Source organism: Hyperolius riggenbachi, chromosome 5 (assembly GCF_040937935.1).
Source record: "Hyperolius riggenbachi isolate aHypRig1 chromosome 5, aHypRig1.pri, whole genome shotgun sequence".
NCBI lineage: Eukaryota > Metazoa > Chordata > Amphibia > Anura > Hyperoliidae > Hyperolius > Hyperolius riggenbachi.
The window spans coordinates 278,921,758-278,946,264 of NC_090650.1; the positions used below are offsets into that span (position 1 = coordinate 278,921,758).

The 24,507-nt window shown below is 46.3% G+C and overlaps 1 long non-coding RNA gene across 1 annotated transcript in view; it reads left to right on the plus strand.

Moving 5' to 3' along the window:
* The first annotated feature begins 1,616 nt into the window (after positions 1-1,616).
* Positions 1,617-24,507, plus strand: part of LOC137517659 (uncharacterized) — a 53,980-nt gene continuing 31,089 nt past the window's right edge. The window contains exon 1 of the long non-coding RNA XR_011020612.1: positions 1,617-1,835. This is a non-coding gene — a long non-coding RNA (uncharacterized lncRNA). The remainder of the gene's footprint in view (positions 1,836-24,507) is intronic.

Genomic DNA, 24,507 nt, shown 5'->3' on the forward strand with positions numbered 1-24,507 from the left:
TTACACTCTGCTCAGGAACCTGTTTAGGGAAGGAGAGAAGGAGCCATTGGGGATGGAAGTGAGCCACCTTTCAATCATCAGGCGCCTGTATTATACACATATATAATAATATTGTAGCACATTAGACTATGTCTATGGTGGGGATTAGATTGTGAGCTCCGCCAAGGACAGTCCGTGATGTGACTATATACTCAGTGGGGTGGGGGTGGGGGGGAATTCAATGTCTCAGCCCCCATAGTAAAGTGGTACCTGTGTCCTGCTGCCTGTCACTGTGACCTGTCGTGGGGCAGGAGGGAAGCTCACCTTGTCCCTCATGGCTGACTCGGCTCACTGCATGTCTTGTGTAAAAGCAGAGGCCAAGTTATGACGTTGGGGACGGGGCTGGGCAGCCGCATGGCTTGTCTTGAGGGTGGAGGACAGAGGGTGGATGTCGCATCGGTAGTTGGAGGAGGGAAGATAGAAGATGGAGGGAGCGGAGGCAGGACGAGGAGGGAGGAGTAGGCTGGGCACGCATGTGGCCATTGATGACCAGACGTCCCACGGCCGGGACGTCCGCCGTCCAACCTGCGATGTTTCCCAGGACAAATTTCAGGCCAGGACAGGGGACCCAGAATCCAGGATGTGTCCAGGGTAAAGTGGGATGTCTGGTCGCTGTAATTAAATGTAAAGTGTACATACTACACAGCCTGGAATTGGGGAAATCAAAATCAGTTAGTGTCCATTTAGCTGGCCCAGTATTAAGATACATACAATTAGCATTAACATTTCCGTGTAGGCAGTTATTAGGGTGTCATTGACCATCTCAACTTAGGCAACGACAGGCATATTGGAAATACTATAATAATAGGGGCACTACAATAAATGGAGCACAATAATAAAACAGCACTATGAGGGAGGGGATAGGCACTATAAAAATATATGCACTATGGAGGCACTAACATAATTGGTGAACAACAATACAGTTAACACTATGGCAGACACAATAATTTTGGCACTATGGGAGCAGTATGAGGTCTGGAACCCACTAGGATCGCTTTTCTGGGCACTTTGTGATTTGAAAAGCTCTTGCTAATGTAACGCTATGGGTGTGATCCCACTTGAGTGATGTGATTTTGTAAAAATCCCCCATAGCATTGCATTAGCAAGAGCTTTTTCAAATCATTAGCTCTTAGAAAAGGCTGCTAGTGGGTTTGAGCCCAAAAAGTGGTATACACTTTGCATAATGAGGGGCATTTTAATAATATGATCACTCCAGAGAGCACTGTTATAATGGGGATACTACAATAAAGTCAAAACTATGGTCATACTGTAAGGGTATGGAGCCATGTTCTGCAATGTATCTGTATTAATGCACCTGCACTATTCACTTCAGTTAGTACATGGAAGCAAAGGATAAGGAATAAGTTACAATGCAGTGTATAGTAAAGAAAATGTAATGTAATATATTCTTTCACCTTTCAAAATGTGATTAAGGCTAATTTATGGTAGTAATCTGAACCCCACAGGTGTGCTAGTGAATTGTAATTACAGGTTTGTGGCTGCATGAACAAATTAGATTAATGCATCACAAATGATCAAAATAGGAGGGGTTGCCGGGGGCAACAGGAAGTGAGAGCTGTTTTTGCCAGTGGCTGCTGTGAAGAGCTGGAGAACCTGGTGTCCTGCTGACTGCATAGGATTGCAGAATACATCTCTGAGGAGCCTGAGAGGAACTTGTGGAACACAGAGAGGACTTTACTACAGCACCTAAGAACATTTTTCCAGTGAATTACCCGGGGGTTTCCTGTGGATCCAGAAGGAAGCACTGAACGCCTGCTCAAAGTACCCAAGGAACTGTAAGTGCAGCTTTGCTGCATCATAGCGCACACCAGTGACATTTTATACATTACAGTACATTGCTAGAGACATACTTCGCTTGGCTTGGAACTACAAATAGGGAAGCCTTGTGTAAAGAGACGGACATATTACTTGTGGATCATAAATATTATTGTGCAATACTTAACCACTTGCCGACCGCCCACAGCCCATGGGCGGCGGCAAAGTGGACGCCTAAAGGACCGCAATACGCCTTCAGGCGGCGCGTCCTTTAGGCATGCCGGGGGAGCGATCGCGTCATTGATGACGCGCGCTTCCCCCGGCAACTGGCTCCGCCCACCCGCCGTAACATCCCGCCGGCCATACGGAAGCGCCGGCGGGATGTTAACCCCGCGATCGCCGCTACAAAGTGTATAATACACTTTGTAATGTATACAAAGTGTATTATACAGGCTGCCTCCTGCCCTGGTGGTCCCAGTGTCCGAGGGACCACCAGGGCAGGCTGCAGCCACCCTAGTCTGCACCCAAACACACTGATCTGCCCCCCCCCCGCCCACTGATCGCCCACAGCACCCCTCAGACCCCCCTCTGCCCACCCCCCAGACCCCTGTTTGCACCCAATCACCCCCCCAATAACCCATCAATCACTCCCTGTCACTATCTGTCAACGCTATTTTTTTTTTATCCCCCCCCCCTGCCCCCTGCCCCCTCCTGATCACCCCCCCCCACCCCTCAGATTCTCCCCAGACCCCCCCCCCCAGACCCCCCCCCCCTGTGTACTGTATGCATCTATCTTCCCTGATAACCTGTCAATCACCCGTCAATCACCCATCAATCACCCATCAATCACCCCCTGTCACTGCCACCCAACAATCAGCCCCTAACCTGCCCCTGCGGGCAATCTGATCACCCACCCACACCAATAGATCGCCCGCAGATCCGACATCAGATCACCTCCCAAATCCCTTGTTTACATCTATTCTCTCCTCTAAACACCCACTAATTACCCATCAATCACCCATCAATCACCCCCTATCACCACCTGTCACTTTTACCTATCAGATCAGACCCTAATCTGCCCCTTGCGGGCACCCAATCACCCGCCAACACGCTCAGATTGCCATCTGACCCCCCCTTATCAATTCGCCAGTGCATTAATTACATCTGTTCTTCCCTGTAATAACCCACTGATCACCTGTCAATCACCTGCCAATCACCTATCACCCATCAATCACCCCCTGTCACCCCCTGTCACTGCCACCCATCAATCAGCCCCTAACCTGCCCCTTGCGGGCAATCTGATCACCCACCCACACCATTAGATCGCCCGCAAACCCGCCGTCAGATTACCTCCCAAATGTATTGTTTACATCTGTTATCTTCTCTAAACACCCACTAATTACCCATCAATCACCCATCAATCACCCCCTATCACCACCTGTCACTGTTACCTATCAGATCAGACCCTAAGCTGCCCCTTGCGGGCACCCAATCACCCGCCCACACGCTCAGATTGCCCTCAGACCCCCCCCCCCTTATCAATTCACCAGTGCATTAATTACATCTGTCCTTCCCTGTAATAACCCACTGATCACCTGTCAATCACCTGCCAATCACCTATCACCCATCAATCACCCCCTGTCACTGCCACCCAACAATCAGCCCCTAACCTGCCCCTTGCGGGCAAACTGATCACCCACCCACACCAATAGATCGCCCGCAGATCCGACATCAGATCACCACCCAAGCGCAGTGTTTCCATCTATTCTCTCCTCTAAACACTCACTAATTACCCATCAATCACCCATCAATCACCCCCTATCACCACCTGTCACTGTTACCCATCAGATCAGACCCTAATCTGCCCCTTGCGGGCACCCAATCACCCGCCTACACGCTCAGATTGCCCTCAGACCCCCCCCCTTATCAATTCGCCAGGGCATTATTTACATCTGTCCTTCCCTGTAATAACCCACAGATCACCACCCAAGCGCAGTGTTTCCATCTATTCTCTCCTCTAAACACCCACTAATTACCCATCAATCACCCCCTATCACCACCTGTCACTGTTACCCATCAGATCAGACCCTAATCTGCTCCTTGCCCTTGCGGGCACCCAATCACCCGCCTACACACTCAGATTGCCCTCAGACCCCCCCTTATCAATTCGCCAGGGCATTATTTACATCTGTCCTTCCCTGTAATAACCCACTGATCACCTGTCAATCACCTATCAATCACCCATCAATCACCCCCTGTCACTGCCACCCATCAATCACCCGCTGTCACTGCCACCCATCAATCAGCCCCTAACCTGCCCCTTGCGGGCAATCTGATCACCCACCCACACCAATAGATCGCCCGCAGATCCGACGTCCGATCACCTCCCAAGTGCAGTGTTCACATCTGTTCTCTACCCTAAACACCCACTAATTACCCATCAATCACCCCCTGTCACTGCTACCTATCAGATTAGACCCCTATCTGCCCCTAGGGCACTCAATCACCCGCCCACACCCTCAGAATGCCCTCAGACCCCAGCCCTGATCACCTCGCCAGTGCATTGCTTGCATCTATTCCCCCCTCTAATCACACCTTGAGACACCCATCAATCACCTCCTGTCACCCCCTAGCACACCTACCCATCAGATCAGGCCCTAATTTGCCCCGTGTGGGCTCCTGATCACTCGGCCAAAGCCTCAGATCCCCCTCAGAACCCCTTCCGATCACCTCCCCAGTGCATTGATTGCATCTATTTTCCCCTCTAACCACCCCCTGAGACACCCATCAATCACCTCCTGTCACCCCCCTAGCACTCCTATCCATCAGATCAGGCCCAATACAACCTGTCATCTAAAAGGCCACCCTGCTTATGACCGGTTCCACAAAATTCGCCCCCTCATAGACCACCTGTCATCAAAATTTGCAGATGCTTATACCCCTGAACAGTCATTTTGAGACATTTGGTTTCCAGACTACTCACGGTTTTGGGCCCGTAAAATGCCAGGGCGGTATAGGAACCCCACAAGTGACCCCATTTTAGAAAAAAAGACACCCCAAGGTATTCTGTTAGGTGTATGACGAGTTCATAGAAGATTTTATTTTTTGTCAAAAGTTAGCGGAAATTGATTTTTATTGTGACAAAAAATAAAATCTTCTATGAACTCGCCATACACCTAACGGAATACCTTGGGGTGTCTTCTTTCTAAAATGGGGTCACTTGTGGGGTTCCTATATTGCCCTGGCATTTTAGGGGCCCTAAACCGCGAGGAGTAGTCTAGAAAACAAATGCCTCAAAATGACCCGTGAATAGGACGTTGGGCCCCTTAGCGCACCTAGGCTGCAAAAAAGTGTCACACATGTGGTACCGCCGTACTCAGGAAAAGTAGTATAATGTGTTTTGGGGTGTATTTTTACACATACCCATGCTGGGTGGGAGAAATTTCTATGTAAATGGTCAATTGTGTGTAAAACAAATCAAACAATTGTCATTTACAGAGATATTTCTCCCACTTAGCATGGGTATGTGTAAAAATACACCCCAAAACACATTATACTACTTCTCCTGAGTACGGCGGTACCACATGTGTGGCACTTTTTTACACCCTAAGTACGCTAAGGGGCCCAAAGTCCAATGAGTACCTTTAGGATTTCACAGGTCATTTTGCGACATTTGGTTTCAAGACTACTCCTCACGGTTTAGGGCCCCTAAAATGCCAGGGCAGTATAGTAACCCCACAAATGACCCCATTCTAGAAAGAAGACACCCAAAGGTATTCCGTTAGGAGTATGGTGAGTTCATAGAAGATTTTATTTTTTGTCAAAAGTTAGCGGAAAATTGATTTTTATTGTTTTTTTCACAAAGTGTCATTTTCCACTAACTTGTGACAAAAAATAAAATCTTCTATGAACTCACCATACTCCTAACGGAATACCTTGGGGTGTCTTCTTTCTAAAATGGGGTCATTTGTGGGGTTCCTATACTGAACTGGCATTTTAGGGGCCCTAAACCGTGAGGAGTAGTCTGGAAATCAAATTTCGCAAAATGACCTGTGAAATCCTAAAGGTACTCATTGGACTTTGGGCCCTTTAGCGCAGTTAGGGTGCAAAAAAGTGCCACACATGTGGTATTGCCATACTCGGGAGAAGTAGTACAATGTGTTTTGGGGTGTATTTTTACACATACCCATGCTGGGTGGGAGAAATACCTCTGTAAATGACAATCTTTTGATTTTTTTACACACAATTGTCCATTTACAGAGTTATTTCTCCCACCCAGCATGGGTATGTGTAAAAATACACCCCAAAACACATTGTACTACTTCTCCCGAGTACGGCGATACCACATGTGTGGCACTTTTTTGCACCCTAACTGCGCTAAAGGGCCCAAAGTCCAATGAGTACCTTTAGGCTTTACAGGGGTGCTTACAAATTAGCACCCCCCAAAATGCGAGGACAGTAAACACACCCCACAAATGACCCCATTTTGGAAAGTAGACACTTCAAGGTATTCAGAGAGGGGCATGGTGAGTCCGTGGCAGATTTCATTTTTTTTTGTCGCAAGTTAGAAGAAATGGATTCTTTTTTTTTTCTTTTTTTTTGTCACAAAGTGTCATTTTTCCGCTTACTTGTGACAAAAAATAATATCTTCTATGAACTCACTATGCCTCTCAGTGAATACTTTGGGATGTCTTCTTTCCAAAATGGGGTCATTTGGGGGGTATTTATACTATCCTGGAATTCTAGCCCCTCATGAAACATGACAGGGGGTCAGAAAAGTCATAGATGCTTGAAAATGGCAAAATTCACTTTTTGCACCATAGTTTGTAAACGCTATAACTTTTACCCAAACCAATAAATATACACTGAATGGTTTTTTTTTTATCAAAAACATGTTTGTCCACATTTTTCGCGCTGCATGTATACAGAAATTTTACTTTATTTGAAAATTGTCAGCACAGAAAGTTAAAAAAATCATTTTTTTGCCAAAATTCATGTCTTTTTTGATGAATATAATAAAAAGTAAAAATCGCAGGAGCAATCAAATAGCACCAAAAGAAAGCTTTATTAGTGACAAGAAAAGGAGCCAAAATTCATTTAGGTGGTAGGTTGTATGAGCGAGCAATAAACCGTGAAAGCTGCAGTGGTCTGAATGGAAAAAAAGTGGCCGGTCCTTAAGGGGTAGAAAGACTGTGGTCCTCAAGTGGTTAAAGAGAAACTCCAACCAAGAATTGAACTTTATCCCAATCAGTAGCTGATACCCCCTTTTACATGAGAAATGTATTCCTTTTCACAAACAGACCATCAGGGGGCGCTGTATGACTGATATTGTGGTGAAACCCCTCCCATAAAAAAACGTGAGGACCGTGGTACCCCTGGCAGTTTCCTGTCTGTGAACCTTGTTGCATTGTGGGAAATAACTGTTTACAACTGCCAAAAAAGCATGCAGCAGCTACATCACCTGCCAACAGTAAAAATGTCACCATGTGATAAATGTCAGAATGTAAATCAGGGAGAGGAAAGATTACAATGGGCAAACACTGACTAAATCATTTATACATAATTATTGTAAAAATGAAGCACTTTTTTTATTACCTTATTTTCACTGGAGTTCCTCTTTAAGAGTGCACCCCGAAGACAAAGACCACGCAGGAACATTCAGATGCAGCCAGGCTGCTTCGTGGACTGCGGGAGAATATTTAGTGAGAGATAGTTGTTTTAGAGTAGACAGTATTACTGTCACTCTGTGATTTATTCTTTTGTTATCTGACTGTTTATACATGCCCAGCTATTTATTCTTTACTACTATTCAGTAAACTTTATTGCGATAATCTGGTCTTTAATTGCGTTTGTAGTTCTGAGGAAATACATTTTCTCGATCTGACCATTCGTTTGGAATCTGATAGATTTATTACAAAGACCTATTTTAAGGATACCGACAGAAATAGTTTTATCCCTGTTACCAGCTGTCACTATTTCCCCTGGTTAAAAGGAGTTCCCAGGAGCCAATTTACCAGGATTCGGAGAAATTGCACCCTGCCCTCAGATTATGTTTTGCAAAGTGATCTGTTGATCACTAGGTTTGAGGCCAAGGGATATGGTCAGGCAGACTTAAAGGTTGTTAGAGACCAAATTGGTGAGAAAGACAGGCCTATTAATAGAGGGACCAAGGCTGTTAGTTTGAGAGACAATTGTGGTGTTAAATTTCTCACTCAATATAGTTTCCAACACAGAGATATCAAAAAGATTTTGCGCAAACATTGGCATCTCTTGAAAGGCGATCCAGTGATTGGTCCATTGCTTACGGACAATCCTGAGATTATATTTAGGAGAGCGCCAAATTTGCGTGATTGTCTTGTGCATAGCCATATTGATCCACCCAAAATAAGCCCTTCCAGTGTAGTACCACTTAAGGGTTTTTATAGATGTGGTAAGTGTAAAGGATGTAAAGCATGCAAGTCCATGCCACGCAGAATTCACACCTTTTCGGGGAACGCTACCTCACGGCCCTTTGAAATTAAGCAGTTATTCACCTGTGATAGCACTTTAACGGTTTATCTATTGGAATGCCCTTGCGGTCTAAAATATGTGGGTAGAACTACCAGATCCTTTAAGGAAAGACTGGGGGAACACATCTACCTGATCAGTAAGGGATCTATGGGACATCCAGTACCCAAACATTTTGCTACCACACATCATAAGGACCCTTCCCTTTTGAAATACTGCGTTATAGATAGCATTAAGAAAAACTGGAGAGGCCAAAATCGGGTTAGAGATGTCTCACGACTAGAAACCGAATGGATTTTCAAACTGCGAACACTACGCCCAGATGGGCTGAATGTTGAACTGGACGTAAATTGTTTTATTAATAATTCATAATTTTTATGACTGTTTATAATTTTTGATACTTTTACTCTGTGATTGTACATGTGTGTCGGTCTGCTTGGCCTACTTGCTTAATATTATTTTTAAGGTCACTTGTATAACCTTTTGCTATACTTACTGGCATATCTGGTGTGGTATTCCCTCGACTATGTATATGTGTATATATATGTACTGTATATATTTCCCGAAAAAGTTTAGATGGGGGAATTGTCTCACTGGCAATTTTTTTCGGCATTGGTTAATGGGACCTTTCTTTCTCTCACTCTTGTTTCCTTCTCGTACATTCTTATTTATTCAACGCGTCTATGCGCGAAATATTATGCACATTCCTATAAGGAGCTCACTAGTATTCTACTTCTCTTTACACATCCCCCTGTCACGTGGGCATGTGCACTATTTTTCATTGGTACGTATGAGTCCTTTTATGTTCTCGGTGTACCTCTCATTCACGTGATAGCGTTGATTATTACATTTCTTTCACGATTAATAATGGCGCATGCATAATCTCATATATTTCATACGTTTTATGCATACGTTTTACACACGGTTTTATATAGTCCAAATGTATCCCTGCATAAATTGGGTTTGTGCACTTTACACGCATTGCCGCATGAATTTTACGCATATGTGGCACTCTGCCGCCCTAGCGTTACTAATGACGCATTTTATAATTTTTTTTTTTTTTTTGCATCAACTTTATACATGTATGTCGTTCTGCCGCTTAGGCGTTGTAGATGACGTGCAATGCAGCTATGCGCTGTTTGTCTATCCTATTAGGAGGACTATGTTTTTCCTCTTTGTAAGTTCCCTATGCCGGCCATTTATTCACTATTCAGTTCTGTATTCTCGGACCTTGGCTTTCACTTAATATCTATCTGGCTCTGTCTAGATAATTTTTCACTTATTCACCTTCTATAATGTGCACTTTCTGGTTTTATATATGCCAGTATGTATTGCATACTATAGTAAAAAAAAAAAAAAAAAACTGGGTTGGCTGCCAGGACTTGAACCTGGGATTCCTGTGTCGGAGACAGGGCCCTTGACCACTGCGCTGTCTAGCCACTGGAGACTTCAAGCTTCTAATCTTATATCCCATTGTTTTCAATGTGTATTGATCTGGGTTATAGTCACTCTCCTAGTAGAGTCTGATCTATACTCTATTGGAGGGGTCTTGACTGTTGGTGTTCATAGCCCCACCCCTTTCTTTATTGTAAAAGTTTATATATTTGGTGCCAGCCGCTTGTATCCTTAATCCCCTGATGACGCTAGTTTGCGAAACCGGTCGGGAAGGAGACAGGCGGCACCTTCATACTGTCCTTTACTGCTGACCCATACACGCGTGCAACTTTCTCGGGGTTCCCATTGCATGGGCCCCGTATGTAAGTTTTGTTTTTATGCTATTTTTATGCTATTTTTAAGCTGTTTTTAATATGAAAACTCTATATTAAACGGTTTACACTTAGAGTTGCCGTTTGTTTGTTTTTTATGATGTTTACTGATATCCATTTGTGAGAGGAATCATTGCTGAATTGGTGGATCCTGGACAGACTGTTGCTTCCTGATGTCCTACCAAAGCGTTGATACAACCTTATAATGTGGGTTGTCACCAGCTGGTAAGCCTCTTTCCTTTTTGGGTATTCATGATTGCAGAGCTGTGCCGTGAACCCAATATTTATTGTGGTGGAGATTTGCCTGCTTTTATCCTTTGTTGAAGACTCGTCTTTTGTTTTTGGACTCTGCGCTGAGCATATATAATTTATAATTAAACTTTATTGCTGGCCGGGCAAGAACCATTGTCTGTGTCTGTGTGGCATTGTGTACCCTCTGTATCTGTGGGCCCTCCCCTCGGGTCATCTTACAATACTATCAAAAGGTTAGCAGTATGAGGGAAAGGTGAAGCATTGTAGTGTGACACTTAGGAAAGCACTATAGAAATGTAACCAAATAAAGGGAGCACAAGAAGGGGCAGCATCATAAAGGGAAATAATGTGAGGCTTAATAATAAAAATAGCTCCATGGTGAGCACTATAACAAAAGAGAATATTAGGGGTAATATAATAATGGAAACCCTATCATAAACAGAACACTTATAAAGAGCACAATGATGTAGGTAGAGCTATTGGGAGATACTACTATTACTGGGATGGTGGGACAAAATTTGGGGTGGGAAGTAAAGAGCTGGGACATGTTGAGCAGGGAAAGTCAGTAATTTATGTGAAACAGCTGCACCAAATATAAAACAATTGTGTGAGTGATAACATACTCCCTTATTCACCTTTACATTGTTGTGGGCACCAGCTGCACCGCCTCCAGCTTCATGGCAGTGGTTTTGCCACTAGGCTCTGATGCTAAATTCTGATGCTGAAACTTAGGGCTTTAGGGAGGAAGGAAGGTTTGGCAGAATGGAGTTTCTGGTGGAGGAGGGTAAAGTTGAGGCTCACAAAGAGGTTTTTGCCAAACAGGTTAGTTACAGTTAGGCGTTGGGAAGGTGTATTTCATCAAGAACCATGGATAGGGGCCAATGAGAACAGCATTGCCAATCTGAAATTCCGCATTATTTTGATGTGTGTAGCTGAAATTTAGCACTAGTGCTCAAACCAATGGCTTCATTTGCATTTTGTTCTTCAAATATGGCACCGGTAGACCACTGAGTGTTCTCTTTGGGGTACATACTGCTTCCAGATTCCCACCTTCCTCCTTGAGTGGTACACTCAGTAGTGATGCTCATCCGAGCTAGGATATCCGAGATACTGGGATATCCTAGCTCTTTTTTCACTATTCGAGCTCGAATACCGAGCTCGAATAGTATTAGCTATCCGAGCTGCGCTATCCGAGCGCACTCGGATAGCAAGCAGCTATCCGGAGATATCCTAGCTATCCGAGCTCGGATAGCATCATCAGCTCGGATAGCGTCACGTCAGACGTCACCTCGAGTCCTCACAAGTGAATCAGAGGGCTCCCAGCCCTCTGACTGCAGCCAATCACAGAGGGGGAGCTTGGTCAAGCCCCCCTCTATAAATAGCGGGCGCCATGTTGCCTCACTCGTCCTGCTTGCGACTTACTGACTGACTGTACTGAGAGACTGCTCCAGTGCTTTTTGTCTGTGCAAGTAGTGCATTTATTGTTCAATACACCAAGCGTTTTTACACTCCAACACTTGATATTCACCTGTATTGCTTTGTATTGTAGATAGATTGTATTTTAGACAGTTTAGTTTGTGTGATTAGGGACTAGGGAGGGAGACTGTCACTGGTGCTGCTGCAGCTGCAGCAGCTAGGCCCTGTGCCTAGGCAAGGCAGCCTGCCCTGCTCTGTGCTCTAGTCGCTAGTTACCTGTGCTCTCACCTGTCCTACTTTACTGTACTACTTCTGTGTTAGATAGATTATTGTACTATTTTGTAGTTAGCAAGGCCCAGCTTTACTGCTATACCTGTCCTGTATCTGCTCTCTGTAATCTAGTCACACCTGTTCTATTGTTTAGATAGATTCTTCTATTGTTTAGTTAGTACTGTAGTGTACTCTAGTCTGTGTATAGGGACCGTCCGTCACCGCATTACCTAGGGTCTTTGTGTGCGCAGTGCACGTCTGCGCTGTCCGCACCCTCTCGTTAGTGCTACACCCGTCCTATTGTTTATATTACTTGTATTGTGTATTCGCTGAATTGTACTGTACTGTAGTCTGTGTATAGGGACACCGTCAGTCAGCGTCAGCTAGGGTCTTTGTGTGCGCACTGCGCACTTTCTCGTTAGCGCTACACCAATCTCTGCTGTAGAGTGCACCTGTCCTTCACCTCACACACCCACCACCACCTGTCCCACCCCATTAAAGTACCCCACTTGTCCCACCCGCCTTTACATACATAACTTTTTTTTTCATTTGTATAATATTAAAAATATACGATGTCTGGCACTGGCAGCCGCGGTTTGGGCAAGGGCAGCAAGGGCAGCAAGGGCATCGCCAAGAGAGGAGGTCGTGGCAGCCGCGCCACCACCACCACCATGCGCAGTTCTGCGTCTGCACCAGTGGCTATTCCACCATTAGCCACTGGCCGTGGACGCCTCGGCCGCCCAACAGCTGGGAGTCACGCTGCAGAGACACAGCAGCAGCGTGTGGCGCAGATGTTCCTCCCACCGCCAGGTCGTAGCCATCCTATTGAGGAGAAGGACGCAGACTCTGTGGTGGAACTGATGGTGGATGAGCAGGCCACCATTAGCTCTGGAACCGAGTCCTCCACCCCTGCCACCACTTCTGTTCGCAAGAGCAGCAGCAGCCGCCCAGCACTGCCTGGGGAGGAGGAGGAGGAGTGCAGTTCTCCAGCCCCAGCGGGCAGCACCAGCATCCTGTCACTCAGCACCTTCTTATCCCCAAGCACAGCGGGGCTATGGAGTGCTGTTGCGGCAGAATTGGAGGAGGAAGAAATACTGATGGGCACTTTGGGGGATGATGCTTTGGACAGTCAGCTAGTGGTGACTGTCCCTCAGCCCATGCATGCAGAAGGGGAGTTTGTGGGTTCATCCCAGCAGGACATGTTTGCAGAGGGGGAGGATGATGATGACAGGGTGAAGGACAGAGACTGGGTGGCAGATCCTGGGGATGTCATCAGCTCTGAGGAGGAGGAGGATGCGTCTGAGGGCCTTGCTAGAAGGATCAGCATCGCAGGCATAGGCAGGATCAGAAGTGTGCGTGGTATGCAGGCCAAACAGCGTGCTGATCCGGAGGCGGAGAGTTCTGCCAGTGCCACCAGCCGCACCAAGAACCCCCCCCAACCACCACAGGGAGACCAGCGGCAGCAGCACCTTCCAGCCGAAGGGGCAACTTCACCTCCCCAATTTGGAATTATTTCACCCTGCCATATGTGGAGTGCAAGTATGCCACCTGCAACCAGTGCCGCAAGCAGCTCAGGAGAGGAAAGGAGCCCTCTCCGTACGGCACCACCTCTCTGGTGAACCATCTGGCAGGGAAACACTTTCATGAGCATGAGAAGTTCATGAAGTTGAAGGAAGCTGGCAGTGGCAGACCCGCCACCACTGCAAAGCCGTCGGCAGCAGCCACCCGCCCTCCTCCACCTCCTCCAGCAGCACCAGCAGGAGTGCGTCAGAAATGCACTGCTCCTCCTCCCTCTGCAACTCCTGCCGCCGACACTGAGGCCTGTTCTGGCAGCCAGTCCTCAGTGGCCTCCTCTGCTCCCTCCAGTGATTCCCGTGCCAGCAAAAGGTGTCACCAGACCCTGCTCAGCGACACCTTCCAGGGGGTGGTCAGGGTTCTGCCTCCCAGCAACCGTCGCGTGCGTCAGCTGAACGGCTTGCTGGCACGGGCCATGTGCTCCCAACTCCTGCCTTATTCCCTTGTGCAGGAGGGGAGCGACATGCGTGCGCTCCTGATGTGTGCAGCCCCCGATTGGCCAATCCCCAGCCGACATTTTTTTGCACGCACGGCCATCCCTGCAGTTCACCGCTCTGTGATGGCCAATGTCGGGAGAGGGTTGGATCACGCGGTGGGTCAACAGGTCCACGTCACCATGGACTCATGGAGCAGCCGGTTTGGGACAGGCCGCTATCTGTCCTTCACCGCGCATTGGGTCAGCTTGGTTTAAGGGGGTGAGGAGGGGGGAGCAGCATCGGGCACTGTCAGAGCAGCAGCAGCAACAACGCAGTGGGTGGTGCCACCATGTAAGGTCAGCGGAATTGCAGTAGGTTCCTCTGATCCACTTCCATCCTCCGGCACACCAGCCCAATCCCCCCGCCTCAGCAGCAGCGTGAAGCCCCGCCACTGCCAAGCGCTGCTGGAATTGGTCAGCCTGGGAAAGACCAAACTGACAGCGAACCATGTCCTGGCCAAACTCTGAGAGCAGGAGAGGAATTGGCTGACCCCCAGAGGCCTCAGAGTCGGAGAGGTGGTGTCCGACAATGGGGCAAACCTGGTTGCTGCAATCAGCAGGGGAGACCTGACCCACATCCCCTGCCTGGCGCACGTCCTGAACCTGGTAGTCCAAAAGTTCCTGCGGACCTACCAGGGGATGGGCCGACTCCTTGAGGCGGCAAGGAAGGTTGTGCGTCATTTCCGGCACTCGCCTGCAGCCGTAGCAAGCCTGGAAGAGGTGCAGAAGGAGCTGCACCTGCCACAACACCGGCTCATGATCGATGTTCCAACTCGCTGGAACTCCACCCTGGCGATGTTGGAGCGTTTGGTTGAACAGAGGCAGGCTGTCAGCCAGTACGTTGCACGAGCAACAGTTGCCGCCATCACTGCAACTGGGCGTGCCGCCACCAACCTCCCGTCCATCATCTCCACGGAGGACTGGGGGCACATGCAGCAGGTGTGCTCAGTGCTGGCACCCTTCCTGCAGGCCTCCAACATGGTAAGCAGGGACCATGCAATGGTGTGTGAGTGGGTCCCCATGGTGTGTGTGCTGGACAGGGCCCTGTATGCACTGCTGGAAGAGGGATTGGCAGCCTTGGACCAGCAGGAGCTGCAGGCAGCTTCACAGGCCACCTCTGAGGAGGAGGGCTTGGAGTTGGTGGAGGTCCCTGACCTTGCTGCTGATGAGGGGGAGCAGCAGAGCGCAGCTGGACTGGTGCGGGGGTGAAGAGAGGTTGAGGTGGAGGAGGCAGAGGATGAGAAGGACAGCACTGTGGGCTCTGGGGCTGCCGATGATGTGCCAGCAGACGTGGCCAGACTCTTCCCAATGGCAGCGCACATGCTGAGGCGCCTGCGCAAGGACCCAAGGGTCACCCAGATGAAGCAGAGGGAGGACATCTGGATCTGCATGATGCTGGACCGACGTCTGAAGGGGAAGCTCAGCCAGTTCCTGCCTGCAGGAGGAGACCATGCGCAACAAATGAGGGATTTGCAGCTGTCCCTTGTTGAGCGCTTGGAGGAAGCCTTCCCTCAGCCATCCATCCCCACTGTCCAGCCAGCACAGAGGCAGCAGCAGGTGCCTGCATCCACCAGCAGCAAGTGCACGCGCACCACAGACCTGCTGTCTCTGACCCAAGAGCTCTACATGAGTGTAGAGCTGCCAGGGACTAGAGAGGAGGTGTCTGCAGCAGCATCCTTGTCCAGTCACAGACAGCGCTTGACCCGCATGGTGGCTGACTACATGGGGTCCTTCAGCGGCCCTGACAGCGTTGCCCCTGTTGACCAAACTCGAATAGGATAATGAGGTATCCGATCAACACTGGTTCACTGCTGAGAACAGGAAGTAATGTTGTTCTGTTTTGCACACCTGGACAGTTGCAGCAGGCTGAAACTTTAATCTGGTATTTTCAGCCAAGAATCGATTAGAGAAGCTGTGTTTCTATTCACATGCAGAGAGTAAACTAGATTAGCCGAGGAAAGACTTTGTAAAATATTTTAAATGGATAGGGCTTCTCAGAATTCTTTTTTCGACAAAATGAAAAAAATGATTTGTTACTTAAAAAAAAATTGTACCTTACTGGAAAAAAAATACTGTCCATCCTTCTGATACTATTCAGGAAGGTATTTTATACTGAAGACCAGATCTTCTTTTGTTGCAGATTTTGTAGAAATTATTTCATTTCTTGTCTCTAAAAACACAGTTATCCTTATATAACCTCTTGCTTTTCCTTTTAAAGTCTGGTTCAAAGACAGGTCACTTCTGTTCCTTAGGTGTGTCTAGTTGGTATAAATCTTTCCCACATTTGCTTACTACTAGTGGTAGAAAAAGTATTTTTACATGCAGCATTCTTTTCCACTTGCAACATAATTTTTGTAACAAGCCATCCATATTTTTGAAGGAAACCCAATGAACATTAAATATAGTTATTACATGCTGAATCCTTTCTTTCCAGCAACATGTGTATAAATATCAAAATTGGCTTAACCATGTATATTTAGTTTATAATTGGGTGCTTATATAAGGCATTGAACTAGTTTACCTTCCGAGTTTAAAACTAAATATAGAAGTTTGCTTATATTCTGAGCAAAACTGTAGAATATCCATGTAAGACATGCCAGACCACAAGCATGAGGCTGTTTTTATGAGTCTGCAGTACTTTTCCAGATTTAAGAAGTGTAGATGCTAGCAGTTTTCCAGCGCAGACTGTTTTAATGTGAGATGTCCTCTTCTTAATCCCTGCATTTAGTTTAGCATAGTTTATTAATGTTATAAGGTAGGAGCCAAAGGACATAGAGGAACTTGTGTAGAGACACCAATTGCAAGCAGATGGGGTTTAAATGAGGTTTAAAATAATACAAGCCCATTAAGGGATGGCCAAGGCATATAATTGATCATACAAGATACATATATTAAAAATATCAATGTTTTATTAATAATTAATCATCTTAAAACATATAAACTCTTGAATTAAAATCATAGTCTTTAGACATATACTGTAGATGTTTTATTATTATACACCAGACACAGAGTTTAACTGTGACAATGTACAATGTGGAGACTTATCTGACAGTCCCCAAAATGTTATCAAAGCACCTGTCTGATTAAAGAAAGGAATATATAAAAATTAAAGGCTCTGGCATGGACCCCTTAAATGCATTGAGTTCAATTGAACAAAATATCAAGATGAACATTTCATTAATAATGACACACACTTTTTTACATGACACCAAGGCAGGGACGGATCTAGACCAAGTTGCCCCAAGTTGCGCCTGGGGCAAGGTCAGGTTTTGGCGCCTAAACTGCCATTCCCCATCCAAATTTTGCCGCCTTTTTAAGAATTCAACAAACTGCGCCTGGGGCAAGAGATCCGCTTGCCCCCCCCCCCCCAGATCCGTCCCTGCACCAAGGCAGCAAAAAGGAGACCACGGTCACTCACTTAACCTTGGCTGCAGGGCCAAATCTTTTCTGCCACTGGGGAAGTGTGCCTTCCCCAGTCTGGCAGGCTCGGCAGAGTGTGTGGCGACAAGGTAGGGGTTGCGGCAGGGAGCTCACATACATATCTGTCAAGTCGGCTGTTCCTCCATATCTGTCCATGGCGGTGGCAACATACTCCCAGGATGTCTCCATGGTTCCGATCGCATGGTATGACATGTGATCAGGTTTCAGGAGACCGTGTCAGTGGTACAACGTCACCCTGTGGTGGAAGAGGTGTGATGGAAGAGTCTCTTTCATCTCTTCCATCAACCCTCTTCCACCACTGGGTGGCGCTGCACCACCAACACACTCTCCTGGATCTCGATCACATGCCATGTGACCGGATGTGATCAGTACCAGAAGACCTGCTGAGAGTTCACAGCCACCAGTGGAGGAAGGGAAGAAGCTGTCCAGAGCAGGTAAATTTAGCTTCTTACTCCCACGCAGTATCCAGAGTATCCCGAGTTATCCAGACAGAGGCTGCCACTGCAAAAGCAGCTTCAAACGAGGTATCTCATATAAATCTGCTAAAAGGTTGAAGCTGATAAATCAGTGGTCTGAGCAAAAATATAAATGCAACACTTTCGGTTTTGCTCCCATTTTGCAGGAGCTGAACTCAAAGATCTAAAACATTTTCTACATACACAAAAGACCCACTACTCTCAAATGTTGTTCTCAAATCTGTCTAAATCTGTGTGTTAGTGAGCACTTCTCCTATGCCGAGATAATCCATCCCACCTCATGGGTGTGTCATACAGCAGACAGCATGAGTATTGCACAGGTGTGCCTTAGACTGGCCACAATAAAAGACCACTAAGGTGTGCCTTAGACTGGCCACAATAAAAGACCACTCTGAAATGTGCAGTTTGATCACTCAGCACAATGCCACAGATGTCGCCACATTGGAGGGAGTGTATAGTTTCTGACTTCAGGAATGTCTAGCTGTTGAGCTGTTGCCCATTGAATGAATGTTCATTTCTCTATCATTTATATTTTTGATTTTGAGTCAACTTGGAATAATAAGCATCTAATTGACCACCTCTTTCAAGCACCTGGGTAAAACCCAGTTACAAAGCCATGGGACCCTGTACACATTTTACATTGCCCCCCCCCTACTGTAACATATGATAGAGGTCATCAAAACCTCATTTCAAAGGACAGTCACTGACACTAAACAGAGGACGTTACCCCTATTTAAATCACATATAGATCATATCATTACCACTAGAGCACCGACAAAGCGTTAATGCAATAAATGGAAGAGAGCCTCATGTGCAGAGCCATATCCAAAGGGGTGCAGGCATGGCTCGTGCCATGGGTGCCATGCCTGCCCCTGTGCTGTACTTCATGCCTGCAGCTGTGCTGCACCACCATATCTGCCCCCACACCCAACGTGCTACATCTGAGAGACAGAGGGAGCTTAGGGAGTTAAATAAGTGGCTGAGAAATTGGTGTAGGAAGGAAGGGTTTGGGTTCCTGGAGAACTGGGCAGACTTTGCAGTCGGCTACAGGTTCTACAGCAGGGATGGGCTGCACCTTAATGGGGAGGGTGCAGCTGCATTGGGGGAGAAGATGGCTAAATGGTTGGAGGAGATTTTAAACTAGGATCTGGGGGGAGGCGGGAGGATAAAGTCTCAATACGTAGACAAGATGAGGTAAAAAGACAGTGGGAACCTATCATTATGGAGGGTGGAGAGGGGGGTGGGGACAGTGTAAAGATTAAGGAGGTTGGTAAAAATTCAAGTAGCCAATTTCATGTAAACAAAATTGGTAAATGTGGTGGTAAAAATATAAAGTGCATGGTAACCAATGCTCGGAGCCTTGCAAATAAAATAGACGAACTAGAGTTTATTCTGAATGACAAAGGCTATGACATTGTGGGAATAACCGAGACATGGATGGATGAAAGCCATGACTGGATAGCTAATTTAAAAGGATACAATGTGTTTAGGAGGGATAGAACAGGGAAAAAAGGTGGAGGGGTTTGTCTCTTTGTTAAGAATTCTCTTACAGCTGTCCTCAACGATGAGATGGAGGAAGATTGCGAAGATGTGGAGTCCGTTTGGGTAAATATTCATGGTGGAAATAAAAGTTGCCAATTGCTTATTGGGGTATGCTACAGGCCACCTCTTATTAATGAAGCTGCAGAACTGCGATTACTACAGCAGATTGAAAAAGCTGCAGGTAAAAATGAGGTCATAATTATGGCCGACTTCAACTTTCCAGACATTGACTGGAGTATTGAGGCTACCCATTCTGGTAAAAGCAGCAGATTTCTGGCAGCACTACAGGACAATTACTTGACTCAAATGGTAACTGAACCAACTAGGGGGCATGCGTTACTGGATCTGATCATTTCTAATAGACCAGATAATGTATCAAATGTGCAGGTTCAAGAACATTTGGGAAATAGTGATCACAACATGATAACGTTTGATCTGGTGACTGATAGGCCACGGGGCAGCGGGACCACTAAAACTATGAATTTTAGAAAAGCAAAGTTCACTCAAATTAGGCAGGCACTAAGTTTGGTGAACTGGGATAATGTACTACAAGGGGAAGACACTGAAGGGAAATGGCAAGCTTTTAAACTTATACTCAATCAATACTGTAGTATGTATATCCCATATGGAAACAAAATGTCTAGGAATAAAAAAAGGCCTCTATGGATGAATAGAAAGGTTAAAGATAAAATGAAGAGGAAAAAGAATGCCTATAAGGTCTTAAAACAGGAGGGGACCGAGGCTGCACTAAGCAATTATAAGGAGTGCAATAAAAATTGTAAAAAAGAAATTAGGCAGGCAAAGATTGAAGCTGAAAAACAAATCGCTAAGGATATCAAATCTAACTCAAAAAAGTTTTACAAGTACATTAACTCTAAAAAAAGAAAGGTTGACTGTATAGGACTCCTAAAGGATGAGGATGGGAACTCAATGGTGGATGACCAAGGTAAGGCAGAGTTATTAAATGCTTTCTTTGCTTCTGTCTTCACAAAAGAAACAGCACTGTTGCAAACTACAGAGGCAGAAGAGTCTCAATCTTCTAACTGTAATATTAAATACTTAACGCAGGAAGAAGTGAAGGCAAGACTAAATAAATTAAAAATAGACAAGGCACCTGGCCCGGATGGCATGCATCCTCGGGTCCTAAGGGAATTAGGTTCAGTTATAGATAAACCCCTTTATCTTATCTTTTGTTACTCTCTTGCAACTGGCAGAGTCCCAGTGGATTGGCGTACAGCCCACGTTTTCCCATTATTTAAGAAGGGCAAAAAATCTGATCCAGGAAATTATAGACCTGTAAGTTTAACATCAGTTGTATGCAAACTATTTGAGGGGTTACTAAGAGATACTATACATGACTTCATAGTAGAAAATAATCTTATCAACATGGGTTTACTAAAGACAGGTCCTGTTTGACTAACATGCTCAGCTTTTATGAGGTAGTGAATGCTAATATGGATATTGGGAATGCTGTAGATGTGATATACTTGGACTTTGCAAAGGCCTTCGACACTGTTCCCCACAAAAGTCTGGTGCAAAAGTTGAGGATGCAAGGACTGGGGAAGAGTCTGTGTTCATGGATAGGGAACTGGCTAATGGACAGAAAACAAAGAGTTGTGGTCAATGGATCGTACTCAAAATGGGAGACTGTTAGCAGTGGGGTCCCACAGGGGTCTGTTCTGGGTCCAGTGCTCTTCAATTTATTTATTAATTACCTAGTAGATGCAGTAGTGAGCAATGTTGCTATTTTTGCAGATGATACACAATTGTGCAGAATCATCAACTCTCAGGAAGATAGTGTCATATTGCAACAGGATCTGGATAGGATGGCTATATGGGCACATACATGGCAGATGAAATTCAATGTTGACAAATGTAAGGTCATGCATTTTGGACGTACTAATGGTCTAGCACCATACAGAATAAATGGGATACAGTTGGGGACATCAAACTTGGAGAAGGACTTAGGAGTACTCATTGACAACAAGTTAAATCAGTGCTGTCCAACTGGCGGCCCGCGGGCCGCATCCGGCCCGCCAGGCCACCTGCTGCGGCCCGCTCGTCTCCCTGGGATGCAGGCATGGCTTGCGCTATGGGCGCCATGCCTGCTCCCTCTTACTGTGTCCCCGCTGGCCTCTCCGGTGTCGCCGCTGGCCCCTCCTATGTCCCCCTGCTGCCGCTGCCTCTCCTATGTCCCCCCGCTGCCGCTGCCTCACAGATCAGACCTCACAGATCGCGGCGACTGATGTAAACAGAGGGCGCATGGTACCCGCACGGAGTACGTCACATGCGGAAGTGAATCATTAGTCACTTCCGCATGTGACGTTCTGCCGCGCGGGTGTCATGCGCGCGCTCTGCTTGCTTCAGTCGCCGCGATCTGTGAGGTCTGATCCAGCGGGGACACCGGAGAGGCCAGCGGGGACACCGGAGAGGCCAGCGGGGAGACCGGAGAGGCCAGCGGGGACACAGGAGAGGCCAGCGGGGACACAGGAGAGGCCAGCCCCAGAGGTAACGGGCTCGCTACTGGTGGGGGCACCTGTCACTAACTGGGGGGGCACCTGTCACTATCTAACTGGGGGGCACCTGTCACTATCTAGCTGGGGGGCACCTGTCACTATTTAAGTGGGGGGCACCTGTCACTATCTAAGTGGGGGGCACCTGTCACTAAAGGGGCATTCTGCTTATTTATGTGAAATGCTGTCTATTTATGTGCCTCATGACTGCTGAATTTGTCGTGTTGGGGGCCTCATGATTGCTGAATTTGTCTTGTTGGGGTCCACATGATTGTTGGGGGCATCACGATTTTTTGGGGGCCTCATGATTGCTAAATTTGTCTTGTTGGGGGCATCATGATTGCTGAATTTGTCTTGTTGGGGGCCTCATGATTTGTTGGGGGCCTCATGATTGCTGAATTTGTCTTGTTGGGGGTCACATGATTGCGAACTGTGAGACTATGGAAAAGCTGAATCGTCATCATGAGACAATAGCATTAAACCTACTTTTTTAGCTTTTTAAAACGAAAAATAAAACTGGGAGGTTCTAAAAAAAAAAACACATTTTTCAGGAGTAGGATGGATGAAATTGTTTATCTTCACAGTTTATTTTCAACTTGGATTTTCCATAATGTTCATGTATGAGTTAAAACGTTTGTATGTAGTTTAAATTGCTGTTGCCACTTTGCGATAAGTGACTTTTGGGTTGCAGTTTGGACACTCGGCCTCCAAAAGGTTCACCACCGCTATCCTAATCTAATGTCCCACATTGCTAAGTTCATGTAAATTTGTCTCCACCCGTGGCCACACCCGCATTCTGGTCCATGGCCACACCCATTTTTCGGCGCGGCGCGCCACGCGCGCCGCTCAATGGAACCCTCGTGTTTACGCGCGCCACACAACTTCACCATTATTTTAAATTGCATTTTGTGAAAAGTGCTGCCAATCTAATTATCCTTTAATTGCATTTTTTCCGGGGGGGGGGGGGGGGGGGCCTGCGGCTCTAGCAAGAACCTTCGGCCCTCCACCATGGGGGCTGAAAAAAAAATGGCCCTCCATGCCCATGAAGTTGGACAGCACTGAGTTAAATAATCGTACTCAATGCCAAGCAGCTGCAGCTAAAGCTAACAAAATTTTGGGATGCATTAAAAGGGAAATAAAAACTCGAGATGCTAGCATAATATTGCCCCTGTTTAACTCTCTAGTAAGGCCACATCTGGAATATGGAATTCAGTTCTGGGCACCACATTACAAAAAAGATATTGCAGTTTTAGAGCAGGTGCAGAGACGAGCAACAAAATTGATGCGTGGGATGGAAGGTCTCACTTATCGAGAAAGGTTAGATAAACTGGGTTTATTTAGTCTAGAGAAAAGACGCCTTAGAGGGGATCTAATTAACATGTATAAATACATCAGAGGGCAATATAATACCTTGGCGGATGAGCTTTTTGTCCCTAGGCCTTCTCAAAGGACTAGAGGACATGATCTGCGCATGGAGGAAAAACGTTTTAACCATTTATTTAGGAAAGGGTTCTTTACAGTAAGAGTGATTAAGATGTGGAATGCATTGCCACAGGAAGTCGTTATGGCAAACTCTATACCTGCATTTAAAGGGGGCTTAGATGCATTCCTTGCGTTGAAAGACATCCATGGCTACAATTACTAGGTAATGCCTAATGATGTTGATCCAGGGATTTTATCTGATTGCCATCTGGAGTCGGGAAGGAATTTTTCCCTTTAGGGGCTAATTGGACCATGCCTTGTAAGGGTTTTTTCGCCTTCCTCTGGATCAACAGGGATATGTGAGGGAGCAGGCTGGTGTTGTACTTTATAATGGTTGAACTCGATGGACGTATGTCTTTTTTCAACCAAAATAACTATATGTAACTATGTAACCTTCCCGTCACTCAGACCTCAGATCAGATTTGTCCAGGCTACTTAATTTATGTATGTAGAGCACACTTGGCTTAGTATTAGAAAAAAGGACAGCGAGGAAATAAGAAGAGATATTTCCAAATAAGTAACTTCAGCAATATCGCGAGCCAAAGCAAAACACAGAATGCCATTCTTAGGGGGGAAAGAGGGCTCTGACTGGAGGGCACAATCCCAGTGTTTGCCATAGGTTCTATATTTCCTAGATACGCTCCTTCTCACGGGGGCCCCTTGAGTTCAGGGGTCCTTGTGCAGTGGCAACCTGAGTTGCTAATGGTAAAAGCTGTTCTTGTGGAAATGGTTATCTGCATAATTATTCTGAAACTGGCATAGACTTGCTGATTTTAAACATCAGTTTACCTAAAATGAAGAAATCACTGCTGACCATTGATATTAAGTTTCCAAATTAACAGTACAATTTAGGAAAAACATTAATGTCATACAAGAAAGTTAATGTGGATTAGCTAACTTTTCCTGGCATGTCACATGAAAGTTTTGTATCAACACAGAGCAGGAATAACATTTTAGTGAAGTATAATGTGTTCAAA